This window comes from Tachypleus tridentatus, chromosome 10 (assembly GCF_004210375.1).
Source record: "Tachypleus tridentatus isolate NWPU-2018 chromosome 10, ASM421037v1, whole genome shotgun sequence".
Lineage (NCBI taxonomy): Eukaryota > Metazoa > Arthropoda > Merostomata > Xiphosura > Limulidae > Tachypleus > Tachypleus tridentatus.
The window spans coordinates 27001391-27027983 of NC_134834.1; the positions used below are offsets into that span (position 1 = coordinate 27001391).

The 26593-nt window shown below is 34.9% G+C and overlaps 1 pseudogene across 1 annotated transcript in view; it reads right to left on the reverse strand.

Annotated features, from left to right (window-relative positions):
* The window catches only part of LOC143228919 (muscle calcium channel subunit alpha-1-like), a 182366-nt pseudogene that overhangs the window by 82610 nt on the left and 73163 nt on the right, over window positions 1–26593 (reverse strand). Inside the window, exon 2 of the transcript XR_013015494.1 lies at window positions 646–1056. The product of XR_013015494.1 is annotated as a muscle calcium channel subunit alpha-1-like (transcript). The remainder of the gene's footprint in view (window positions 1–645; window positions 1057–26593) is intronic.

A 26593-nucleotide genomic window follows, 5' to 3' on the forward strand; every position in this document is an offset into this window, starting at 1 on the left:
TTTTCGCCTGAATACACAAACAAGGGGGGGGGAATACGCCTACAGTGATTTAAATCACATAGCAGCAATATACTTGTAAATCTCGAATTACACTAAGCCTGTTTCCTTTATATCAGCTTCCCCAGTTACTTAACAGTAAGGCTAAAGTATATATGTAAAAACGGCTCGTTTGGGTTGAGAAAATATTTTACGTAGAAGAGCGAACATTTGTGAACCTGACGATGACCGAAGAAGGTCATATATATTTCTCTACAAGTGGGTCTTCTCGACATCACTGAGTGAGGCTGAAGGCTTATAGCTCTAGACAATCAGATTACGATACTCGTGGTGGGCACAGCACAGATAGCTCGTTCTGTAGTTTTCAACTTAACAACAAACGAACCGTTATACTTTTTAAAAAAAATATTCAAATTGTTTGGCATATCACGATTTTATCGTCTTTTTCATAAATATTATCTTAGAAAATACATTAATTTCAGTGGCCAAGCTGCCTAGTGGATGGAGGGGAGGCTTGCTAAAACTTGCTATCCCGAAGGGCAAGTGTATATCATCTAAATGATCTAAATCAAAATTAATTACATCTAAAACCTAAACAGATTAAATAATGTTTCGTACACACGAAGGTGTAAAAAAAAAAAAAAGGATATTTCCACTCTACTATATCAATACATAACTTCCGAAGAGGGTTCTTCAAGTTTAAGCAATTGAGCGCACGGACTGGCCTTTCGATAATTTTCGGGCCCTTTCGAATGGGCCTCTTTCGTTCCTTGATCATGGTGGATTGAGTTGATGCAACGCCTAATGCTGTTTTCCATGCGTCCGACAAAGGTTTGGTGTGAATTTCGCGACTCTTGTCACTCCTTACGTTAAAATTAACAATTGTGTGTGAATGTCCCACGTTACCAACAAGACTATCTTTATCTGCAGGAGGTGGGTGATGACACTGGTGATCATTTGATGTGGTTGAACTTGTTCCAAATGGCTGATGGGCATCAGAAGCCGGAAATGTCCAAATTAGCCTATCATTGAACTTTTGCCCTTGATCATAATTTTCACCTGTAAAAAAAAAAAAAAATCGTAGGAATTACGGTTTTCTTTTTAACTCTTCTTCATGTGGTATCGAACCAAAAATGATGTTAAATATTAACACAATATCGTTTCTTCCCATGAACAAAGCGAGAGAAGCTTGTCTTTAAAATGTATTTCAGGACTAGTTCAGTTTTTAGATACCAATCTTCAACTGATTGTAATTATTTAAAGACCAGCTTATACCTCTGACAGTCAGCTTTTGTTATATATTATAAACTTAACTTTAATCTAAGATGTGCATTTTAATACCCATGGAAGATACTATTCAGTAATTTAATAATAAAAGAAGTATGTTTTTTTTTTTCGGAAAAAAATATCTTACTGACAGAAAATACCACATTTCGACTCGTAGTGGTATAACATTTTTGGGTTACCTGTGGAGTCAAACAATGCATGGCATGCTTATTTTATTACATTGTCCAACAAGTACGGGAACACAGACGTTGCTAAGCAACACACATAACATAATGGATAAATTGAATACACACACTATTATCACTTAAGATAATTTGTACGAATCCAGAAAGACTTATAAATGTTGCAGGTATTAGTGTAGAACGTTTCCGTAATGGAAATTTATTCAGAACCTTACTGAGAGTTCGCTTGAACAACTAATTCACTAGTATAACTTAATTTGCATTTACAACACTTAGGGAAAAAATCGTTTCTTCGTAATACGAAGGAGCCTTTCTTTCAGAGCAATAAGATGGGTTAGAAAACATTAAAAATAATGGTTGGATTACCTGGACACATAATCATAGGATTTCATAAAGACAATGTGAAATATAAAATACTCTGATATCCAATATTATCGCTTCGACATATCGAATTAGTCCAAAACCATACAAGTATCTACACAATTTTCATTGTTCACCTCTACACTCGCAATCAAGGGGCTCGGCATGGCCAGGTGGTTAAGGCACTCGAATCGTGATCTGTAGGTCGTGGGTTCGAATCTCCGTCACACCAAACATGCTCGCCCTTTCAGCCGTGGGGACGTTATAATGTGACGGTCAATCCCACTATTCTTTGGTAAAGAGTAGCCCAATAGTTGGTGGTGGGTGGTGATGACTAGCTACCTTCCCTCTAGTCTTACACTGCTAAATTAGGGACGGCTAGTGCAGATAGTCTTCGTGTAGCTTTGCGCGAAATTCAAAACAAATTAAACCAAAAACAGTTCATTTTAAGATTACGGAATCAGAACTGATAGTTTTTGTTTATAGTTAAGCGCAGAACTACGCAATGGGTTATTTGTGTTCTGATTACCACAGGTATCGAAATCCGGTTTTGAAGTTATAAACCTTGTGACGTACCGCTGTGTCACTGGAGAGTACCTGATAGACACTTAAGAGGAAGAAGGTATGGTGGTATTTGTTTACACAGTTGCAGGTAATGAACAATTCTATATAAGTATGGTGGTATTTGTTTACACAGTTGCAGGTAATGAACAATTCTATATAAGTATGGTGGTATTTGTTTACACAGTTGCAGGTAATGAACAATTCTATATAAGTATGGTGGTATTTGTTTACACAGTTGCAGGTAATGAACAATTCTATATAAGTATGGTGGTATTTGTTTACACAGTTGCAGGTAATGAACAATTCTATATAAGTATGGTGGTATTTGTTTACACAGTTGCAGGTAATGAACAATTCTATATAAGTATGGTGGTATTTGTTTACACAGTTGCAGGTAATGAACAATTCTATATAAGTATGGTGGTATTTGTTTACACAGTTGCAGGTAATGAACAATTCTATATAAGTATGGTGGTATTTGTTTACACAGTTGCAGGTAATGAACAATTCTATATAAGTATGGTGGTATTTGTTTACACAGTTGCAGGTAATGAACAATTCTATATAAGTATGGTGGTATTTGTTTACACAGTTGCAGGTAATGAACAATTCTATATAAGTATGGTGGTATTTGTTTACACAGTTGCAGGTAATGAACAATTCTATATAAGTATGGTGGTATTTGTTTACACAGTTGCAGGTAATGAACAATTCTATATAAGTATGGTGGTATTTGTTTACACAGTTGCAGGTAATGAACAATTCTATATAAGTATGGTGGTATTTGTTTACACAGTTGCAGGTAATGAACAATTCTATATAAGTATGGTGGTATTTGTTTACACAGTTGCAGGTAATGAACAATTCTATATAAGTATGGTGGTATTTGTTTACACAGTTGCAGGTAATGAACAATTCTATATAAGTATGGTGGTATTTGTTTACACAGTTGCAGGTAATGAACAATTCTATATAAGTATGGTGGTATTTGTTTACACAGTTGCAGGTAATGAACAATTCTATATAAGTATGGTGGTATTTGTTTTACACAGTTGCAGGTAATGAACAATTCTATATAAGTATGGTGGTATTTGTTTACACAGTTGCAGGTAATGAACAATTCTATATAAGTATGGTGGTATTTGTTTACACAGTTGCAGGTAATGAACAATTCTATATAAGTATGGTGGTATTTGTTTACACAGTTGCAGGTAATGAACAATTCTATATAAGTATGGTGGTATTTGTTTACACAGTTGCAGGTAATGAACAATTCTATATAAGTATGGTGGTATTTGTTTACACAGTTGCAGGTAATGAACAATTCTATATAAGTATGGTGGTATTTGTTTACACAGTTGCAGGTAATGAACAATTCTATATAAGTATGGTGGTATTTGTTTACACAGTTGCAGGTAATGAACAATTCTATATAAGTATGGTGGTATTTGTTTACACAGTTGCAGGTAATGAACAATTCTATATAAGTATGGTGGTATTTGTTTACACAGTTGCAGGTAATGAACAATTCTATATAAGTATGGTGGTATTTGTTTACACAGTTGCAGGTAATGAACAATTCTATATAAGTATGGTGGTATTTGTTTACACAGTTGCAGGTAATGAACAATTCTATATAAGTATGGTGGTATTTGTTTACACAGTTGCAGGTAATGAACAATTCTATATAAGTATGGTGGTATTTGTTTACACAGTTGCAGGTAATGAACAATTCTATATAAGTATGGTGGTATTTGTTTACACAGTTGCAGGTAATGAACAATTCTATATAAGTATGGTGGTATTTGTTTACACAGTTGCAGGTAATGAACAATTCTATATAAGTATGGTGGTATTTGTTTACACAGTTGCAGGTAATGAACAATTCTCTCCACATCTGGTAAAGCTTTTCTTTGTCTTATTTTTTGCCGTACAAACAGCCCTTTCTTTGGTCTACGGCATGTCCCTATTATTCCAAGAAATCTCAAACTATTTTTAGTAGTGATCTTATGTGTTGATCCTTAACCAAGTAGGTTTAAATTCCCGAGGATTTCGTAACCCGGAACTTCCTGGGATCAGTGTGACTGGAAGCATTTTATGAGGTTATAAAACAAAGTCATCTAATATACAGAAATTTTTCTAAAAATATTCACTCTAACCAAAGAAAGACTAGACGTAATACAGCACCGACGTAATACTTATTTAACATGCTTTTTTTAAGATTGTCAGCTGAGTAAGTTTATTTTAAGGCTAAGCATTACCTAGTATTTACTTGCTGAATTCTAAACCTGCTTATCTCTGGTTCGCGTCTTGTTACTGAAAAAAAAAATTAGAACTGTAGGGTGCGTTTTATACAAGAGTTGGCGGTAAATGCTTTTGACTCGTTGTCTTCACTCTAGTCTTTCACTTCAGAATTAGGGATAGCTAATGTAGATACACGTTGAACAGCTTTGTGCGAATATCCGAACACGTAAACAGTTGTTATTTTCAATAATTACGTCAATTTCATCACATATAACACGATAGGGGTGTTTAGGTAATAGAATGGCTAAGTTTCCAGTGTCCTTGCACTGTTAATTTGAGGGTTCGTATTTTTGAGAACCACAGATATACGATACGCACTTTGTGGATGTATTGCTTTATAAGAATGTCCGTAAAGCCCCATTAACAAAAATAAAATAGCTCAAGAGCTGATGATGTGTAGCGTATATCTTCCTTCTGAGCTGCCATTTTAAATAAGAAACGGCTATAACCCTTTATATCACTTTGTGCAAACATTCCGTAAGAAATGAAACAAAAAACACAACAGTAGAATAATAAAAATCTTATATCCCCTGCTTATACACAATACTGTACGAATGTATAACACAACCCTGCGGTGGTTTTATTGTCTTCAAAGGTTTACGTGCTCTACACTAATTTCTGCACGATGAATCTGAAAATATCAGTTTTCTCCATCACATAAGATTTTTCACAAAACGTCGTAACGCAATACATAAAAAAAAGACGTAGTTTCGAGACTAAAATACGTAGGAAACAAAATCAGGATGAATGATGATACTTATTCGTCAACGTCGGTGTTCTTCCGTTGAATTTATCTTGTTTGTAGTTTTGTTGACAAATATAATAATAAAAAATATTCATTGCCAATTTTTGTTTCTTTGTGTTTTTTTTTATTTCGCCCAAGGCTACACGAGGACTATCTGCGCTAACCGTCCCTAATTTAACAGTGTAAGACTAGAGGGAAGGCAGCTACTCATCACCACCCACCGCCAATTCTTGGGCTACTCTTTTACCAACGAATAGTGGGATTGATCGTCACATTATAACGCTTTCACGGCTGAAAGGGTGAGTATGTTTGGTGCGACGGGGATTCGAACCTGCAACCCTCAGATTACGAGTCGAACGCCTTAACCCACCTGGCCATGCTGGGTCCTGTTGCTTTGGAATTAAGCACCAAGCTGCACAAAGGGCTATTTGTGCTCTGTCCACAACGGTTATCGAAACCCAGTTTTTGCGTTGTAGGTGGGCAAACATACCGCTGTGCCCCTGGGAGCGATCCAAATAAGTTTTTTTCGTTCACATTTGCAAAAATTCTTACGCGATAGTTTAAAAAATGAATATTATTTTTGAAATCAGCACAACTGAATTTTGTAAAATCAGTTATTAAAACCAAAATCAACTTTTTATCAAGCTTAAATTCGCAGGCCCTCGTAATCAGTACCCGCACACAACACAATATGAATGTTTTATTAGCACACACATACACTAAACGACACGAATGTATAATCAGTACCTTCACACAACATCGTATGAACGTATACTCAGTGTCCGCACAACAAATGATACTAATGTATAATTAGTACCAAATTCCAAACAATGTGAACGTATAATCCAGGAGCGTGCTGTGATTTGCCCTGATGTGAAAACAAAAGTATAAATGGTGGATTATACTATTTTTTTAAAAAATGTATAGGACGACCAATAAAAATAAAAACGAGACATATTTTACTACATTATTTATATATTGATTCTGTCCTTTTTTATACTACGTCGATTAATGTTTTTAAAATGTCTGTTCCTTTTTACCTTTTCATTGTGCATTTTTAAATTTATTTTATGTTGACTATTTAGATGGAGTTCAGTCTGTGATTTTCCAAATCTTGCTAGGCCTAAGAGTTGAAAATATACGACTGGAGGAATTTTCATGTCATTTAATTGCCTTCTGCGTATGATTTAAATCATCAAATCCGCTTGAGTTCCTTGTCCCAAATTCACTGCTAAATGACAAACACGACCAGTAGAAAAGCTCCAGCTAGTTAGGACAAGCAGTTAACCAAGATGTCGTATTGGCTTACATTGAATTTTCGAACGCACCGTTTTGTTCTTCCAGTCAGGCTTAGAACTGGCATCTGTCTTCGATTTCTGATAATGACTTCTTTATCACTAAAATTCTTTGTACCAAACTTGTTCACTAACAACTTTCAATAATACAGTTACAATCACTCCTGTTATCTTTTGAATCCTTATTCAAATCCGAAGGAAGACATTTTACAAAAAAATTTATGCAGACGAAAAATAATAGCATCATTTAATATAATGCCCGAAGTACCTGTACATCACATGACATCAGAGATGTAACAAACAGCCACGAGTGCGAGGTGCAGGTCATGTGTGTGTGTGTTTTTTTATAGCAAAGCCACGTTGGGCTATCTGCTGAGACCACCGAGGGGAATCAAACCCCTGATTTTAGCGTTGTAAATCTGTAGACTTACTGCTGTACCAGCAGGGGGCGTGCAGGTCACGAAGAAAAAATTTCAAATATTGAAAGAAAAATTAACTATAATTTTTTTCTCTGATTTGCTTACTGTACGTTTTAATTTATAAAATAGTAATTACGAAATGGTAACTTGTTTATAAATTATTTATTTCGCTTAATGGTTTTAGCGATTTAAATAATTTAATATATAGACTATAAGTTGTCATTAAGTTCCAATTTTGTGTGTATTTTGAAGATAAGTGAATTGGTAATTGGTTCCTTTATGCCACAGAAGAAGCCAATATAAAACTTAAGACATGTTGTGTTTTTTTTTACACAGGTATGAATTTCACATTTTTTAAAGAAAATTATTCATGTAAGAAACATTTTATAGTGTAAATAATATATTATGTAACAAAAATGTGTTTAGTTAGAAATAAATCCTTTTCTAGTAGGACAATAACTAAAATCAACTCAAATAAGGAAGCATTTTGCGAGTTGTAGTCCAGATATTTTCCAACAGTGATTTCGCCCATACAAGGTGATTACTGATTATGTACGACATAGTAGAGTGCTTGCTTTCGTCCGTACAAGGTTATTACTGATTATGTACGTCATAGTAAGAGTGCTTCTGCATAAATTATTTGTAAGTTCGTAACGTCATATTTAGCTGATACTTTTTTTTAAACATATACTGGGGAAGCACTGCTTCCCTTGCTTCCCTCGCTTCCATAGACCGCACGCCTTTGGTATAATCGGTACCCACACACCAAACGATAAGAACGTATAATCAGTACCACACACACCAAACGATAAGAAGGTATAATCAGTACCACACGCCAAACGATAAGAACGTATAATCAGTACCACACACAAAATGATAAGAATGTATAATCAGTACCACACACACCAAACGATAAGAACGTATAATCAATACCACACACAAAATGATAAGAATGTATAATCAGTACCACACACAAAATGATAAGAACGTGTAATCAGCACCACACACACCAAACGATAAGAACGTATAATCAGTACCCATATATATGCAAAAACGGCTCGTTTGGGTTGAGAAAATATTTTACATAGAAGAGCGAACAACGTTTCGACCTTCTATGTAAAATATTTTCTCAACCCAAACGAGCCGTTTTTGCATATATATTTCTCAACAAGTGGGTTTCTCGACATCACTGAATCAGTACCCATACACCAAACGATAAGAAGGTATAATCAATACCACACACAAAATGATAAGAATGTATAATCAGTACCACACACACCAAACGATAAGAACGTATAATCAGCACCACACGCCAAACGATAAGAACGTGTAATCAGTACCACACACACGAAAAGATAGGAACGTATAATCAGTACCCATACACCAAACGATAAGAAAGTATAATTGATACCACACACAAAATGATATGAACGTATATTCAGTACCACACACAAAATGAAAAGAACGTATAATCAGTACCACACACACCAAAATATAGGAACGTATAATCAGTACCACACACACCAAAATATAGGAACGTATAATCAGTACCCACACACCAAATGATAAGAACATATAATCAATACCACACACAAAATGATATGAACGTATAATAAGTACCACACACAAAAGGATACGAACATTCAGTACCACACACCAAACGATACGAACGTATAATTAGTACCACACACCAAACGATACGAACGTATAATTAGTACCACACACAAAACGATAAGAACGTATAATTAATGCCTACATTACTATATATAATTTCACCCTTTCAACCTTGGGGGTACAATGTGGCAATCTGTCTCGTTGGTAAAAGACTATACATAACGGACCATCATGTCCAGTGTAAAACTTTAAAACATATCCGATAAGTAAAATAAGACAATCAACGTTTTATCATTCTTCCATACATTTATAGCGTAATTTTTTTAGAATTCTCGAAATAAAATAAATGTCATTTTAATGTACAAGAAACAAAAAACTGGTATGAAAAACTAAACGAACAAAAACAATGAACAAACAAACTGGAAATAAAGTTTAACTGAAATTATTCTGAATTTTGCTCGTCGTTTAGAAGATATAATGATTCATACATTTCCAGTTAAGTACAACAAGGGTATTTCTTGGGTTGCCTTTGTTTGTTTTGAATTTCGCGCAAAGCTACTCGAGGGCTATCTGCGCTAGCCGTCACTAATTAAGCAGTGTAAGACTAGAGGGAAGACAGCTAATCATCACCACCCACCGCCATCTCTTGGGCTACTCTTTTACCAACGAATAGTGGGATTGACCGTCACATAACGCCCCCCACGGCTGAAAGGGCGGGCAGGTTTGGTGCGACCGGGATTCGAACCTGCGACCTTAACACGCTTGGCCATGTCAAGTCCTGAGTTGCCTTTAATTCAACATTTTTATTAACGTAGTAATCCAAAAGAGCAATTTATTGTTTCTCTTATTAGAAAGTTATTAAGTTTTCGAAGTATTTTTCTACCGAGATTTTCATAGCATTTGAATTTTTTTAAGAAATGGTAAATGGATTACAATACGTTTATAGAAACACATTAAATTTTATTATTCTCTTACGATCTTGTAAATTAATCTACTGGTGTAGAATTTGTCGAGAAATAAAAATTACAATTTCGGTATCCTGATAAATTTAGTTCTACATCTTCTACTGATGTGTAGTTTATACTTAAGACAAAAGGCACACAAAAATGTGAAATATTTGGTTTCCTCGAAGAAATTCTTAAAATTTAATTCATCTTAACATGTATCCAATTAAAGCAACCCTTAACCTGTTGACTGCCAAGTATTTCAGCTGCTACAATACAACTCTAATGCTTCTTCATTTTGTAACTTTTTTCGTGACGCCATTTTGGATCGAAAGTGAAATAATTTGTAAGTAGGTCAAATCCATGTATAGTGCTGACATCTAGCGTTGATGTTAAGTATTATTGAGAACGAATTAGCTCGTCCGTGGCACTGTGTTACCGATCGGCTTGGACGAGTTATCTCGTCTACGGCACTGAACAGGTTAACTTCATTAGAAAGTATTTCCAAAGGAAAATATTTTTCCATATTTGAGGAAACATGCTCGACTTCTAATTTTGTATTTCGCTGTGAAATTTCTTTTACTGGAGAAATGTAAATAAGACTGAATGTGCAACCAATCTTGCTCTTGTTACTTACTGAAAATCTAACATCACGAATAAAACTAAAAATAACCTAACCTGTATCATTGAGCTCTGAGGTTTGTCACTGCTAAAGCACTTCTGGGTATGTAACCTTTGTAATTCCTTAATAAGAGGAATACCAAATAGCTAGTACTCGAATTATTAGCATAATAGTGATCAAAGAAATTCGCTGTTGTTTTATATTCAAGTCAGGTACAACACGTTTTAGGTTGTGATGTTCTTCGTGTTGTTGAATCTTATAGCCTGAAATATGTTCCCTTTGAAACTGAATTACCCTGTCAAACATTCATCAGAAACAACTGGTCATTACTGAACTTCAGTATGGTAACACATAAACCTTGAACTTTATGATATCTATCGTATCTAATCAAACTTTTAACGCATATGTATTTATAACGCGTTAAGAATGTAACTAGCCCTGATGAAACGGATTCAGTATATTTGGTGAATAACCATAAGTAGGTACCATAACAAGATATGCTATTTATATTTCTCGCCTACTTTTTTCTTCCTATTTTCAATTCAAGTATCATTATAATACACATCTTAATGGCTACAGCACAGATAGCCCACTGTATAACTTTGAGCTTAATAACAAACAAGTGAATATTATAACACTGTTCAGTGTGTAACGTCACACGCACAGTCTGTCAGTTTCAATCACCCCCTTTTTTAAGTACTAACCTCATATTTTGTGTGTTTCTAACAGCATTTGTTATAGTTACGAGTGGCGTTATCATCTTCACCGCAAGACTGTCACATAACTTTCTGCCATCTCAAAAACATCTTCAGTATCTAAACTCTGCAGAGACTTATTTGGCTTATTTTGAATTTCGGGCAAAGCTACACGAGGGCTATCTGCGCTAGCCGTCCCTAATTTAGCACTGTAAGACTAGAGGGAAGGCAGCTAGTCATCACCACCCACTACCAACTCTTGGACTACTCTTTTTCCAACAATTAGTGTGATTGAACGTCACATTATAACGCCCCCACGGCTGAAAGGGGCGAGCATGTTTGGTGTGACGGGGATTCGAACCCACGACCCACAGATTACGATTCGAGTGTTTTAACCACCTGGCCGTGGGGGGACCTCTGCAGAGCCAGTGTGGATGTACGTTTTTAAAGATTAAATTTATTTGTCAGTTTTGTACATGGAGGGAGAAATGCTGCACTGATTCGACAACATTTTCCGATTACAAATACTAAACTGCATTTCTTAAACTTTCATATCAGTTAACAATTAACAAACCATTCGAGTTCCGGGAAAGGGGTTCGTTATTCACAAATTCATTGTTTTCACTAACAACTTTTAACACAATACAATGACTTCTGGATTTCCTATGATGAAAAAAAAAGTCATGGTCGAAGCGCGTAATTAAAACCGACTGAATAATTCCAGGTACAATGGCGCTGGCGCTATGAACTTGATGTTGTTTGACTGTCTGCAAAGATTGTTGCGCCACCTATTTTGATATACTCCGTCTCTAAACAAGGAAAGTTGTTTTGCATTCGAAATAATTCACAAATAAGTTTGAAATTGTAATACTACTGTCTGTATAATTTTGACAATCATTAGCAGTATTTTACCTATTTTAGTTGTTTATAAATATTTTCCTATTTTCCTACCAGCTTCAAACCCACGTCGTTTTCATAAACTACAATGTCATGTACTATGCGATGAGAACGATTTGAAATTAGCGTGCTTGGAAATGACATTTTTCAAAATATTACACCAGAGTTGTTTAAATACAGATTAGGAAAATAACTACTATATGTTTATGTTGTACAAACTTCCACAATGCAGACATATCGGGGAAACGTAGGTCTTTCACTGTTTACCTCAGTTTGGAAGTAATAACGAAATTCACACAGACAGGCACTTTTAAAACTATAGAGAAGTTGACTAAAATGACAAATGTAGTTAAATTTGACAAAATCAGTCGAGGTAGTTAAATAATGCTAACAGCTTTAAATTGTAACTTATGTATGTGAGAAAAGCCTAAATTTATGAATAGATTGACGTTTTATTAATGTGTTTTTTGCAAGTTTAGTGACGTTATAAAACCAATTAATTGGATTTATTTGTTTTTTAAAATATTTGTTCAGAAATTTCGTGGACTGTATTTTATAGAATACCGAAATATCATTTATATTTTTTTTGTACCTTTTCAACAGCATTACGGTTGATTACGAAACCGTTTTTATAACCCATTCGTGTACAATAGTAATGAGCTACATAATGACATTTTCTTTCAGTTAAATTATATTAATTATAAACGAACATATAAACTGAAGAAACCAGACAACCATTAAATGACTTTTAAAAAAGGTGCCCAGCGAAGCATTTACGGATAACTGATAAGGTCTGGTAACATGTCTTCGTTCCTATTGGCTAACACGTTTTGCTTTACCTTCCAATCTGAATATTTCCTCAAATATAATGTAATAAAAACTGGTGTGTGTGTTTTTAAAAACATAATTAATAGCGTCTTATTTGTAACACGAACTTTCTCAGTATGATAACAGTTCTGTTTTATTTCCCCTCGGGTTTGTGATGTGTTGTTTGTTGTTGTTGTTTTTTATAACCAGTATCAATGCAATAACGAACTTTAAAAAAACTGGAATTAAAAGAAACACCAATCAGAAAGAAGGCATTTTACCTAATACAATAGTCTGATACAAAACATTGTATCCAATACTACAGTCTAACAAAACAAATGAAAATATCGTACCAAACACTATAGTCTAATACAATAACTTGAATACATTGTATCCAATAATAATCTAGCAAAACACTTGAAAATATTGTACCAAACACTACAGTCTAATACAATACCTTGAAAATATTGTATTTAATACTGCAGTCTAAAAAATAGTTGAAAATATTGTACCAAGCACTATAGTCTAATACAACTTAAATACATGTAACCAATACTACAGTCTAACAAAATACCTGAAAATATTGTACCAAGCACTATAGTCTAATACAACTTGAATACATTGTAACCAATACTACAATCTAACAAAATACCTGAAAATATTGTACCAAGCACTATTGTCTAATACAACTTAAATACATTGTAACCAATACTACAGTCTAACAAAATACCTAAAAATATTGTACCAAACACTATAGTCTAATACAATAACTTGAATACATTGTATCCAACACTACAGTTTAAAAAGCTGTTGAAAATATTGTACCAAACACTATGGTCTAATACAACAAGTTGAATATATTGTATCCAATACTACAGTCTAACAAAACAACTGAGGATATTGTACCAAACACTATAGTCTGTTACAACAACTTGAAGACATTGTATTGAATACTACTACAGTCTAACAAAACATCTGAAAACATTGTACCAAACATTATAGTCTAATACAATACTTTGAATACATTGTATCCAACACTACAGTCTAAAAAACAATCAAAAATATTGTATCAAATAACGTGAATACATTGTATCCAATACTATTGTCCAACAACATTTAAAAATATTGTACCAAGCACTATAGTGTAATACAACAACCTAAATACATTGTAACCAATACTACAGTCTAACAAAATACCTGAAAATATTGTACCAAGCACTATAGTCTAATACAACTTGAATACATTGTAACCAATACTACAGTCTAACAAAATATCTGAAAATATTGTACCAAGCACTATTGTCTAATACAACTTAAATACATTGTAACCAATACTACAGTCTAACAAAATACCTAAAAATATTGTACCAAACACTATAGTCTAATACAATAACTTGAATACATTGTATCCAACACTACAGTCTAAAAAGCTGTTGAAAATATTGTACCAAACACTATGGTCTAATACAACAAGTTGAATATATTGTATCCAATACTACAGTCTAACAAAACAACTGAGGATATTGTATCAAACACTATAGTCTGTTACAACAACTTGAAGACATTGTATTGAATACTACTACAGTCTAACAAAACATCTGAAAACATTGTACCAAACATTATAGTCTAATACAATACTTTGAATACATTGTATCCAACACTATAGTCTAAAAAACAGTCGAAAATATTGTATCAAATAACGTGAATACATTGTATCCAATACTATTGTCCAACAATAACAGAAAGGAGAACAACCTTTACATGGCGTTTTATTTCTTTGTTGTTGGTGTTAAATTTCGCACAATGCTACTCTAGTGCCATCTACGCTGGTTGTTGATAGATTTGAAATGACAGACTAGATAGATGGAAGGCAGTTAGTGAATACCACCTATCGTCAGTTCATAGAATAGTGTAATTGAATAATAATATTTGTTCATTATTTTCATAATGCACTCGTGGCCCTAAATATCGGAGTGTGATTTATATTATTATTTTCTGGATTAACGGGTTGTGAAACATGGAATCTCGGATCCACATTAATAATTACTGTCATTTGGAGAATATGACAGATTTTATTTACAATAAACCTCACATAGTAAACTATGCTTGAGAGATTTCCTGATCAAACAGCTGTTAAGGCTATTAGCCCATTATGTAGCTCTGCGCTTAAAAATAAAGAAGCAAATTGTATCTCAGAATGGCTGGTATGGGTATTAAATTAACACTTTTATTGATAAGCAGAGAACAGTTTCAGAACATACCAGCCGTTCTGAGATACATTTTTATTTCAAGTGGGTTTCTCGTCATCAAGAAATAAGCAAATTCACTAGTACTCATTTTTTTGCATACACAAAAATGAAGAAATCCTTCAAATTCGTTCTGTATATCTTAATGTTTGCTGACGTTTGAAGTTATTGACCAAAGTTAGAAATACTCGTGTTAGAAAAATCTGTTATAGATTCACCTTTATCAGCGTTCATTAAAATATCCATAATTTATAGAAGTTTGTCGTTCTTAAGATACATTTAGTGTAACCTGTTGATCTCTGTTATTTCCTGGAGCTGAGTTGCTTTCATTAACTCAAACGGTAAACAAAAATGTCAAAAGTCAGTTCCTGCTATTATGAACAGACTGCATCTAAAAGAAAGAGCGTTATTCCGTTCCATGAGTATTCGTAATAAATGTTAATATAAGTTAGTTTGCGCCTAGAATTTACAAAAACGAAAATTAAATCTGGAAACATTTTAATGCCTTACTCACACTTTTTACTTTTATTACTTTCTTTGAAGCACGAGGTATTTTGCGTGTTAATTAAAATAAAACTTGTTACTTTCCCTCGATTGAAATCTGCAGTAAAATAAGATTTTTGTATTTAAATACAAACTGTACAGTTATGTTTATAACCACACGAACAATTTATAAATGAGAAGTAACCTCCCGCTAGTACAGCGGTATGTCTCCGGATTTATAACGCTAAAATCAGGGGTTCGATTCCCCTCGGTGGGCTGAGCAGATAGCCCGATGTGGCTTTGCTATAAGAAAAACACACACACACACACAAATGAGAAGTAAAAATCTAAACTTGCGTTAAGAAAATAATTTTGTTCCTTATTAAAATAATAATTTAATAATCACTTCAGAGAAATTTTGGAAGTTGAAATTAAAACTTTACGTCATTTCTTTTAGCATATGATAAATTTTAATTAATTACAGAAATATGAAGAATTTATATTTTAGCTGGAAGAAGATATGTGTTCCTCTTATTGGTGCGTAGCCCAATGGCAAGGTGGGCTTATGTTGGTAAAAATTGGACTTTGATACCTATGTTGGGCAAACCAAAGACAGCCCATCGTGTAGCTCTGCGCTTAACAACAAACAAATATATTCACTGCTCCATGAAATTTTTCACAGATAGTTATTAATACATTTAAGTACAAAACATTTTTTACTTTTTACAGAAAATTTAAAAAACAAATTTACAATTATCATTGGTGCTTGTGTTTGTGTTTTTCCTTATAGCAAATCCACATTGGGCTAGGTGCTGAATTCACTGAGGGGACTCGAACCTCTGATTGTAGCCTTGTAAATCCGTAGACTTACCGTTGTACCTTGTCGGGAGAGAAATCAGTTTATTGTATACCACGTACATCTGTATTTTTAAACATGAATTGAATCTAGTTTGCCGTAATGTAGCGCAAATAGCAAATATATTCGAATCCCTGCAGGCTTATTCCATAGATATTAAAAATTCATAAATACCTAAGAATACCTAAGAAAATAATGAAGTTATATCACAACAAAGTCTGTAGAAGTTGTTCAATGTACAAACAACACTCCAAAAAATAATGAAGCTATATCACAACAAAGTCTGTAGAAGTTGTTCAATGGACAATCAACACTCCAAAAAATAATGAAGCTATATCACAACAAAGTCTGTAGAAGTTGTTCAATGTACAAACAACACTCCAAAAAATAATGAAGCTATATCACAACAAAGTCTGTAGAAGTTGTTCAATGTACAAACGACACTCCAAAAAAAATAATTCACAACAAAGTCTGTAGAAGTTGTTCAATGTACAAACGACACCAATTTCAGCTACGAACCAACACTAAAGTATTCGTTTTGGGTGCTTCATTAAACGTCACTGTCGGTTTGTGTCGGCTACGCTTAGGTCGCTACTCATCTGAGCTCTCTTTCATTCGTGGCATTAAGGCGGTAAAATTGAAATGGTTGCCAAGCCAATGTTATTCGTCCGATTTTTCATTAACTTAAATCAGTTTAGTAATGGTTAACCTGGTTATTTCTTCCACATTTCACGGTAGCCAGTTCTTCACAACTCGTAACACCGGAGAGTAAGACAAACAGACGGAAGCCGAACAGATAGAAGAGTTCAAGTGACGGATGATTTTTTTATCTCTTATTCTAACAAAAAAAAAAAAAGAAATATCCATACAAATAAAGACGCGTCTGATTAACTAGTAAGTTTGAACATGATTATTATTGAAGTTGAGATAAATATTTACTCACAGCCGTTTTAATTCTAGGGTATTTCTAACGTTACTTATTAGACTGCTATCTGACACACGTGGTGGTGAAACGCCATTTCAGGAATTAGGGAGAATTTCTTAATGAAAGAAAGTGTTAGAATTATGCATTTTTCTTCTGAGGTTGCTACTGAATACCTGTTAGCTTCCCCTATACCTTTATTGATCGATTTATATTAAATACTGTCCCTAGTCCCAAGAGCTGTCAGCTGACGTACCTGTCTGCTGAGCTGTCCCTTTACCTGGGAAGCCGGGTTCGCTAGATCAATAGTAGTAAACACAATGAGAAGTTGGAAAAGGTATAGACTATAGAGCACAGGAGCACACAGATTGTCAACAAAATCCGAAGTTCGACAGTTAAAAGCTTTGCAAGTCAAACTTAAAACTTTGGAGCTTCACGTTTGTACAAATAAATGTAACTACAACCGTAAAGCAGCTCTGTTTGGATATGTAACCGGTCTTTGATTTATCTACACACACACATATCTTTATAATTAATGGAATAACTCGGGCAAGTACACCTTCGGTACAAATTACAGAACGGAAAGGACTTAGATATTCTGACAAAAGAAAGTCTGGTATCCCATAAGTTTACAGGTAAAATGCTTCAGCCAATCCTCCATAAGCGGTTTGAAGCTAAACCAGTTGTACGGGTTTCTGTATTAGTTATTTCAATAGAGAAGTGTGTAAAGAAGCACGTGCACGCCAGTTTCAGACTTAAGTTTAGTCTTTGCACGTCTGCAATGATTAGCACGTATTTATAACCTTAAGAAATCCGATCAACGAAAATGTAATAAGCACATATAAAAAATGCATAAAAACTTAAATATTCCATGGATATACCTGAATATATTTTATACTAATTATTAAATGTTTGGTTTGAATTTCGCGCAAAACAACACGAGGGCTATCTGCGCTAGCCGTTCCTAATTTAGAAGTGTAAGACTAGAGGGAAGGCAGCTAGTCATCACCACCCACTGCCAACTCTTGGACTACTCTTTTACCAACGAATAGTGGGATTGATCGTCACATTATAATGCTCTCACGGCTGAAATGGCAAGCGTTTTTGGTGTGACGGGAATTCGAACCCGCGACCCTCAGATTACGAGTAGCGAGCCTTAACCACCTGACCATGCCGGGCCGTTATTAAAGGTGAAAACTGGTGAGTATTTCAATTATTGCGTTATCGCAACCTGAGTCAATTCAAAGGTCATGGTCATTACCAAAGCCAAAGAATGGTAAGATATCCTCTAATCAAGTGTTATCTTCACTGAAATATTTCACTCGTTGTGTATAACTTTACACAAGGAAAAGTTCAATGAAATGCAATGATAAAGAGAAAAGTTTTCCTATTTGAAAAATAAAATAAAATTATAAAGAAATACTTCTAATCCACCTGCTATGTGGTACCACGGCATATCTGCGGGCTTAAAACGCTAGATAGAAACCGGATTTCGAGGGTTCTCGCACCCCTAAAGGTGCGAGATAACATTTAAATTTTTTTTGTTTATATTAAGGGTACTGTCCTATATATTAAAAAAAATGCGTTCGATTTTTATTTCATATTTTTCTTGTTACAGATGTAGCTTTTTACCTTGTTACGATAAACTATCGTTTCTACCGTCACCGGCGCAGACCGAAATCTTAATGTACAACTGTAAACAAACAACACACGAAACGTAAACGCTTTGGTGCACAGGCAGACTTGCGGATTGCTATCAGCAACAAAGTTCCACGCTTTGAAAAACTCATAAGAAATAAACAGGAACAAAAGAGTTATTAAATTTAAATTGGCTTATGAACATTTGAACATTTCAAATTCAAAGAAATTTCATTTCATGCATGGATGAAAATTTATTATTTTGTAGGCCATGTAGGGTTTATGCAACTTTTAGTTTGTTGTAATATTTTTTTATTTTCCAAATGTTTCGTTTTTGTTTATATATCATTAAAAACTAATTATAAAAATTTGTTTTGGCCACCTTCACCTTTATTCTTAAATAAATAATTACTGTTAGAGGTGCGAGAACATATTAAAATTTTTTAGGGGGTGCGGGGCGTAAAAAAGGTTGGGAACCACTGTTGTAGTGGATGGAGCACAAAAGGCCATTGTGTAGCCATATACTTAACCACAAAAACAAACCGTATGTTCATAACGTGGTAAAAATATATATTTTTATTCTAATAAACGAAAATATTTTTATTTTGTCCTTCGAATGATCTTACTGACACTTTTGTGCCTACCTATTCCGTTGCTTAACACAATTTACATTAAGTCATATCAATGTGGCCATATGCTTTTACCACTTATGCATTTTATCGTGTTTTGTTTTATTCTAGACTTTTCAAACTACACTTGTCTCTCTGTAAAGTTTTGTTTGAATTTCGCGTGAAGCTACTCAAGGGCTATCTGCGCTAGCAGTTCTTAATTTAGTACTGTAAGACTAGAGGGAAAGCAATTAGTCATCACCGCCAACTCGTTTACTAACGAATAACGTAATTGACCGTCAATTTATAATGCCCCCATGGCTGAAAAGGGAAGTATGTTTGGTATGACGGGATTCGAACCTGCGACCCTCAGATTACGAGTCGAGTGCCTTAACTATCTGGCCACGCCGGGCCCTTTCTGTAGCATTACTTCACTGTTATCATTCTTGCAACAAGACCGAGAAGTGTTTAGAAAACCTATGTTTATATAACGTAATGAACAAGTGAAACATTAAGATGAAAAACAACCACAACACGTCGAAATAAGGTATAATAAAATATCTCAGAAGAGATCACAAATCAGTTGTTTCATGTGAACCTTGTATCGACGTCTAACCCTTTCACCGTTACCAAAAATTGACTTTTTCAACATGACGTCAATTAATTCTTGTCGCCTTGTAGAACTGTAACACGTGCAGTGCAGTAATTTTAGTTAGACTGATAGTTTTACCTCACATGCGTTATTTAAAGGTTAACGCTCTTTTAATACGTCATATGGACACAGGAAATAACGTCAAATGACGTCAGAAAAATATATTCCACAAAAGCTCCCATAGGAATCGATTGTGATCAATACAAGGAAGAACTTTATAGTTTTAAGTTACTTATATTGTAGCTTTTAAAGCTCAAAAGAGGTTCAACAGTTCAGCTATAATATACAGTAAAATTGTGCTTGCAAGATTTGACGCGTGCGCATTCTTAATAAATATACAAACATCTACGAATCAGAATTATATCAAAGACCTGCTAAACAAATAAAAACACATATTAATCTGATGTGAACAATAGTAATTTTCCTAAGATTACGAAAGAAAATAGTTCCCCGACGGCTCAGTGATAAGCTTGAGGACTATCAATCCCTGAGTTGGTCACAGCGCAGACAGCCCACTGTGCCTCTTTGCGCTTAAACAAACAGAGAACGTTCACACACACACATATATTAATATACTCCACATGTCTGACATTCTATTGAAATTGTGACAGTGTGCCTATGTACCTGCAAAGTACTTGAAATATTTTGTAAATATATATTTATTTATGAAGACGTTTCATAATTGAACTCACATAGAAGCACATCATTTAGTGCATTATGTAGTTTGTTATTACACCATCAAATCCACTCTAAGTCAATGCACCGAAATCGAGTGGGATATATAAATATATAGATATATATGTAAAAACGGCAGGTTTGGGTTGAGCAAAGGTCGAAACGATGTTCGCTCCTCTACATAAACATTTTCTCAACCCATACCAGCCGTTTTTACATATATATTTTTTATCTACAAGTGGGTTTTCTCGTCATCACTGATCACTATATATATAGATATGTTCGCACATTTTATGAGCAGGCCCGGCATGGTCAGGTGGGTTAAGGCGTTCGACTCGTAATCTGAGGGTTGCTGGTTCCAATCCCCATCTCACCAAGCATGCTCGCCCTTTCAGCCGTGCGGGCATTATAATGTGACTGTCAGTCCCACTATTCATTGGTAAAAGAGTAGCCCAAGAGTTGGTGATGGGTGGTGATGATTAGATGTCTTCCCACTAGTCTTACACTACTAGATCGCCTTGGTGTAGCTTTGCGCGAGATTAAAAAAAAAAATTATGAGCCATTCTTTCATGATGGAAGACGTGACTTCTCAACATTAAGCTGAGTCAGAAGATCGTACCGTGTAGCATGAACTTCAGTGTACATGTTATCGGTGTATAAAGACAGATAGGAAATGTGATGAAAAACGGTGTTGTAAGTTTTAAGAAAAAAAACCTTTTCCGAAGATACACGGTAGTAATAAAGTCAGTATGAGAATCTGGGACAGCCGGTAGAGCGAATTATACTTGTACAAGTCACCATTCCACTGGTTTCTGGTCACAGAACTGGAAGAGAACACCACCTTAGTGACTTTAATATTGGAACCATCGTTTTTCATTTGCTGTGTGCATTCTGACAATGTTATCGGATGCTAATCCTTGAAACATTTTTTCTTGGAATCGCTAACACGTCTGTTGCTGGGTTGTGGTTACATACTTAGCAGTGAGGTAGACAGAACGTGGAGAAAGTGGCAACTGAAAACATAGAAGCATGCAACTCTGTGCGACGTCTTTTAATATCAGAACTACACAAGAGTTCCCTGCTCTAGTTTTCCTAATTTTTCAAGGAAGCTAGTGCAAAGCACCGACCACCAACTCCTGGACCATTCTAAACGAATAGAGGGATTTGACTGTCACTTGTACAACGCATCTACGGCTCCAAAGTATGGAACGCGTTTTGAGGCAACGAAACACGAACCATGAACCATGGATTCACATTTGAGCATATTAGCCAACCACTAGGGCACTACTAGTTACTTGCACAACGGATTATCTGCGCTGTGCCCTCTACAGGAAACAAGCCTATCACTGAATTACTGGAAAGGCCAAATCTTGAGAATCGTCATATAAATATTTGAAAGGCTCAATATGATGAACACAATAAAGGAAAGATATCAGCACACGCTCTTGTTTGCAACAAATTATGTAACGAAAAATATTAGACCTTGAGTAAAAAATATAGTATTAATAGTTGCAATAACAGTCTCGTGTAAGTAACCCCACTAAAACTGGAATACCTTACTGAATTGTGAAATACAAACTAAAACAAGAGGGGGTATTATTAAAAATTGCTGACAATTGAAAACCATTGTTTCTGGTCTGAAGACATTTTAAATATTTTGACCAATATCACTATACCAAACGAATCAACTGGTCGTACTTTACTAACCCCCGTTAGTATAGCGGTATGTCTACGGATTTACAATGCTAAAATCAGGGGTTCGATTCCCCTCGGTGGGCTCAGCTGATAGCCCGATGTGGCTTTGCTATAAGAAAACATCACTTTACTGTAGATGTGTTCTTCAAGGGCGTAATTAAACTGTAACCCATTACACTTCGATTGTGACGTAACAAAGAAAAATATATACACTAAAGATTCGCCGTTTCCTTCACTAACGATGTATATTATTTTATTTTAAAAAAAGGATTATTCATTTATTTGTATCTTTCAAATCTGGTATGTTTCAGGCTTAACAGGAAATCTACGTGGAACCACGGCGAGAAAAAATGTTCTACGTAAACAATAAATGGGTAAAAAGTACCTAATGTTTCCTTCCGTTTTGTGCCCAGGTAGGGTATGTTTGCTGTCGCAAAATCTCCCATCGAGAAGACGCTTATATTCTTTGATACAACTTCAAGTGTGTGTGTGTGTGTGGTCTACTTTGAACATAGTTTGCTGTAAAAAGTTTGTTGTTTTTCCAAAAAAAATTCAAGAAGCGCTGTTCAGACTAAGAAAACAAGCACTAACACTCTACGTTATTGAAGATGTTATCTGTTGCTGAAAAGCACGATGGATAGATAACTAAATTATCTTAGAGGTAAAATAAGAACGCAAATACGCTTCTACATGGTTGTCATTGCAAAATAACGTCGCAATCGAAACTGTTTAAATATGGTTGTTAGAAAAAAAACATATTTCTCTTTCAATGCATTCTTATAATCCTGATGAGAACGAAAAGTGACATCCCTCAGAAACACGTAAGTTGCGTATTTATAATCAACTAACCAGTGAAAATGTTTACTATTATAAAAGTAAATCTACACTAAAAACTCAATGTACGCTCAACCATAGTGATATTTTCACTTCCTCTGTTATATTCAACGATATTCTACATATAAAAAGTTCTCTAGTTTTCAAACTGCTACAGAGGCTTAGTTAAGGGGGTCTGGCCCCTGAAAAATTTACGTATATTGATCGCATATTATTTTTCAGTTATTTTATAAAATAAGCCCTTTTTTATTATTTAATAAAAAGAAATAAAACTTCTGTAAAAACTATTACATTTGACTTGTTTGAATTACTATTTTATTAACCTTTTCAGTGCCGTAGACGAGATAACTCGTCCAAGCCGATCGGTAACACAGTGCCATATTAGTTAATTCGTACTCAATAATACATAACTTCAACGCTAGATGTCAGAACTATACATGCATTTGACCTACTTACAAATTGTTTCACTTTCGATCCAAGATGGCGTCACGAAAAACGTTACAAAATGAAGAAGCATTAGAGTTGTATTGTAGCAGCTGAAATACTTGGCAGTCAACAGGTTAAACGTTTAAATCAATTTCTGCGTTTAATTTATTGACTCCCCCTGGAAAACCTGCCCACGGCACTGGACGACTAACAAATTTAATACCACATGATAACATTCTTTAATTATAAGCATAAAAATTTGTAAAATAAATTTGTTTATTGTGCTATGTGAAAACATATTTATTATCACAGTTCAATATGAATGAAAACTTTGATAATTATCAGCCTAATCGGCGACGTACTGTCCTTCCTCCACAAGCCTGTTGAATAAATATTAAATTATTGGACTAAAGTACATGTGTGTGTACAGTTCAACATTATTCAACTTCACCTAAAGAACTCAAGTTATTTCAAACACAGTCTTTAGATTAAAATAATTCAAAGAGCGATAAATGAAGCAAATAGCTACATGTTTTCTTTAATAAGACATCAGGTCTTTAATTAACAACCACTTAACTAGTGTATAATCAGATAAACAGAGAGGAAAGTTTATATATAATAAAGGAGTATGATTTGTGTATGATTCTAAACCACTGTTAGAATTTACGCGCAAGTTCACTGTATTTTAAACAGTTATTTCACTGCTTTTCGAGAGTGCGCTTTGTGCATACACCATAACAAGTTTGTGTTCTGAATTTCACGCAAAGCTATCTGCGCTAGCCGTCCCTAATTTAGCAGTGTAAGACTGAAGGGAAAGCAGCTAGTCATCAACACCCACCACCAACTCTTTTACCAACGAATAGTGGGATCAACCGTAACATTATAACGGCCACACGGCTGAAAGGACGAGTACGTTTGGTGCGACGGGGATTCGAACCCGCGACCCTCAGATTACGAGTCGAACGCCTTGACCCACCTGGGCGTGCCGGGCCCACACCAAAACAAACAACAGGAAAACACGCACGTGCAAAGGGTAAGTCTAGAGAACTACGGCTGTGAACTGTTAGTTTGACAAAAGTTTTTAGTTAAGACAGCGACACAAGAAATAAATCTTCTTTTAAACGCAAAGAGATTATACAGCTGTTCTGATTACATTATAAAGAGGTTTCCAAGTTATCCATGCTCAAAAACAATGGATTCAAACTACACTAACTTAGTGAAATTTTATCTCGAGGAACCCACTTTTTAAAAATCCTTGGGATAACATAATACTGTCGAAACGTTATATTTACAATAAAGTTGTTTTTTTTTTCCATTAACTAGTCAAACTTTTAACCCAGTGAAAGTTACAAACTGACACAGCTGTGTTCAGTTTATAAAACAATTAGTTCACACAATTAGTAAAAGAGCTACGGTTTATTTACATGCACTAACTAAAAGAATTTTCAGGAAATCAACTCGTAATCCGAGGATCATGAGTTCGAATTCCCATCACACCAAACATGCTCGCCCTTTCAGCCGCGGGTGCATTATAATCCCACTATTCGTTAGTAAAAGCGTAGCCGAAGCGAAGAGTTGGCGGTAGGTGGTGATGACTAGCTGCCTTCTCTCTAGACTTACGCTGCTAAATTAGGGACGGCTAGCACAAATAGGCCTCGTGTAGCTTTGCGCGAAATTCAAAACAAACCAATCTCAGGAAAAGTGAGCATTCAGGTTTACCGTATTGTTCTGTGACGAAATCATAGGTGGTGAAGTGATTAAGTTACATTGTTTGTTTGTGTATTTGGTGTTTGTTTCCGATTTGGTTGTTTTTAAGTAAAAAAATTATAAAATGGACTGTGTGTGTGTTCTACCCATCACGGGCATCGAAGTCCGATTCTTGTGTGTGTTATAAGCCTGCAGGCATAGTGCTGAAACACTGGGGGAGCATTTGTTATTCAACAACAACGTTCCTCAGTAATAAATTACGCAATTCAGTTAAAACAAATAGAATAATTTAGTGTTGTTTTTTAATTCTTCAAGGTGAAACAGAGGAGAATACCAAGACCAAGTTTTTCATGAGAATGTTTTTAAAAGTTTCTTACGTTGTTTGTAGCAAAAACACAACTTAGGGAACATCTTTCAAATTCTAAAAAAATCTGGTGAGTTTTACTGCATTTTCATTTATAACATTACAAAGTCACTATGTTTGTTACCAGTATGTACCACATATGGCCTGACATAGCGTGGTGTAGTACTTACTACATATGACCTGCTGCAGTACTTAACACATACGGCTTGACATGGCCTGGTGCAATACTTACCACATATGGTTTGACATAGACTATTGGTGAGAGCGCTCGTTTCGTAATCTACCGATCACGGATTCGAATCCTCGTTACCGAACTTGTTCGCCCTCTCAGCCTTGGGGGCGTCATAATGTGATGATAAATTCCACTATTCGTTGGTAAAAGAGTATTTCAAGAGTTGGCGGGGAGTAGTGTTGACTAGCTTCTTTTTTTCTCCAGTTCATAACTACTAAAGTACAGACTGCTAATGCAGACAGTCCTTGAGTAGTTGTGCGCTAAATTCCAAAACCACATAAACAGTCACTTTGGAAAATGTAAGTTAGTTCTAACACTAGGCAGTGTTTGACAAAACCACATTGAAATTAATTACATTTATTCTTTAAAGTATATTCAAATTAATTTTTAATTAAATTCAATATAATTAGAGAAGTGTTTCGTGAAGTCCAACTATGATTTTCCTGAATCATCGACTTGGTGGATAACTAGTTCATAAAGCCACAGAGGTAAGGCTGAGAGTGGGACTGCTCATTTAATTTGA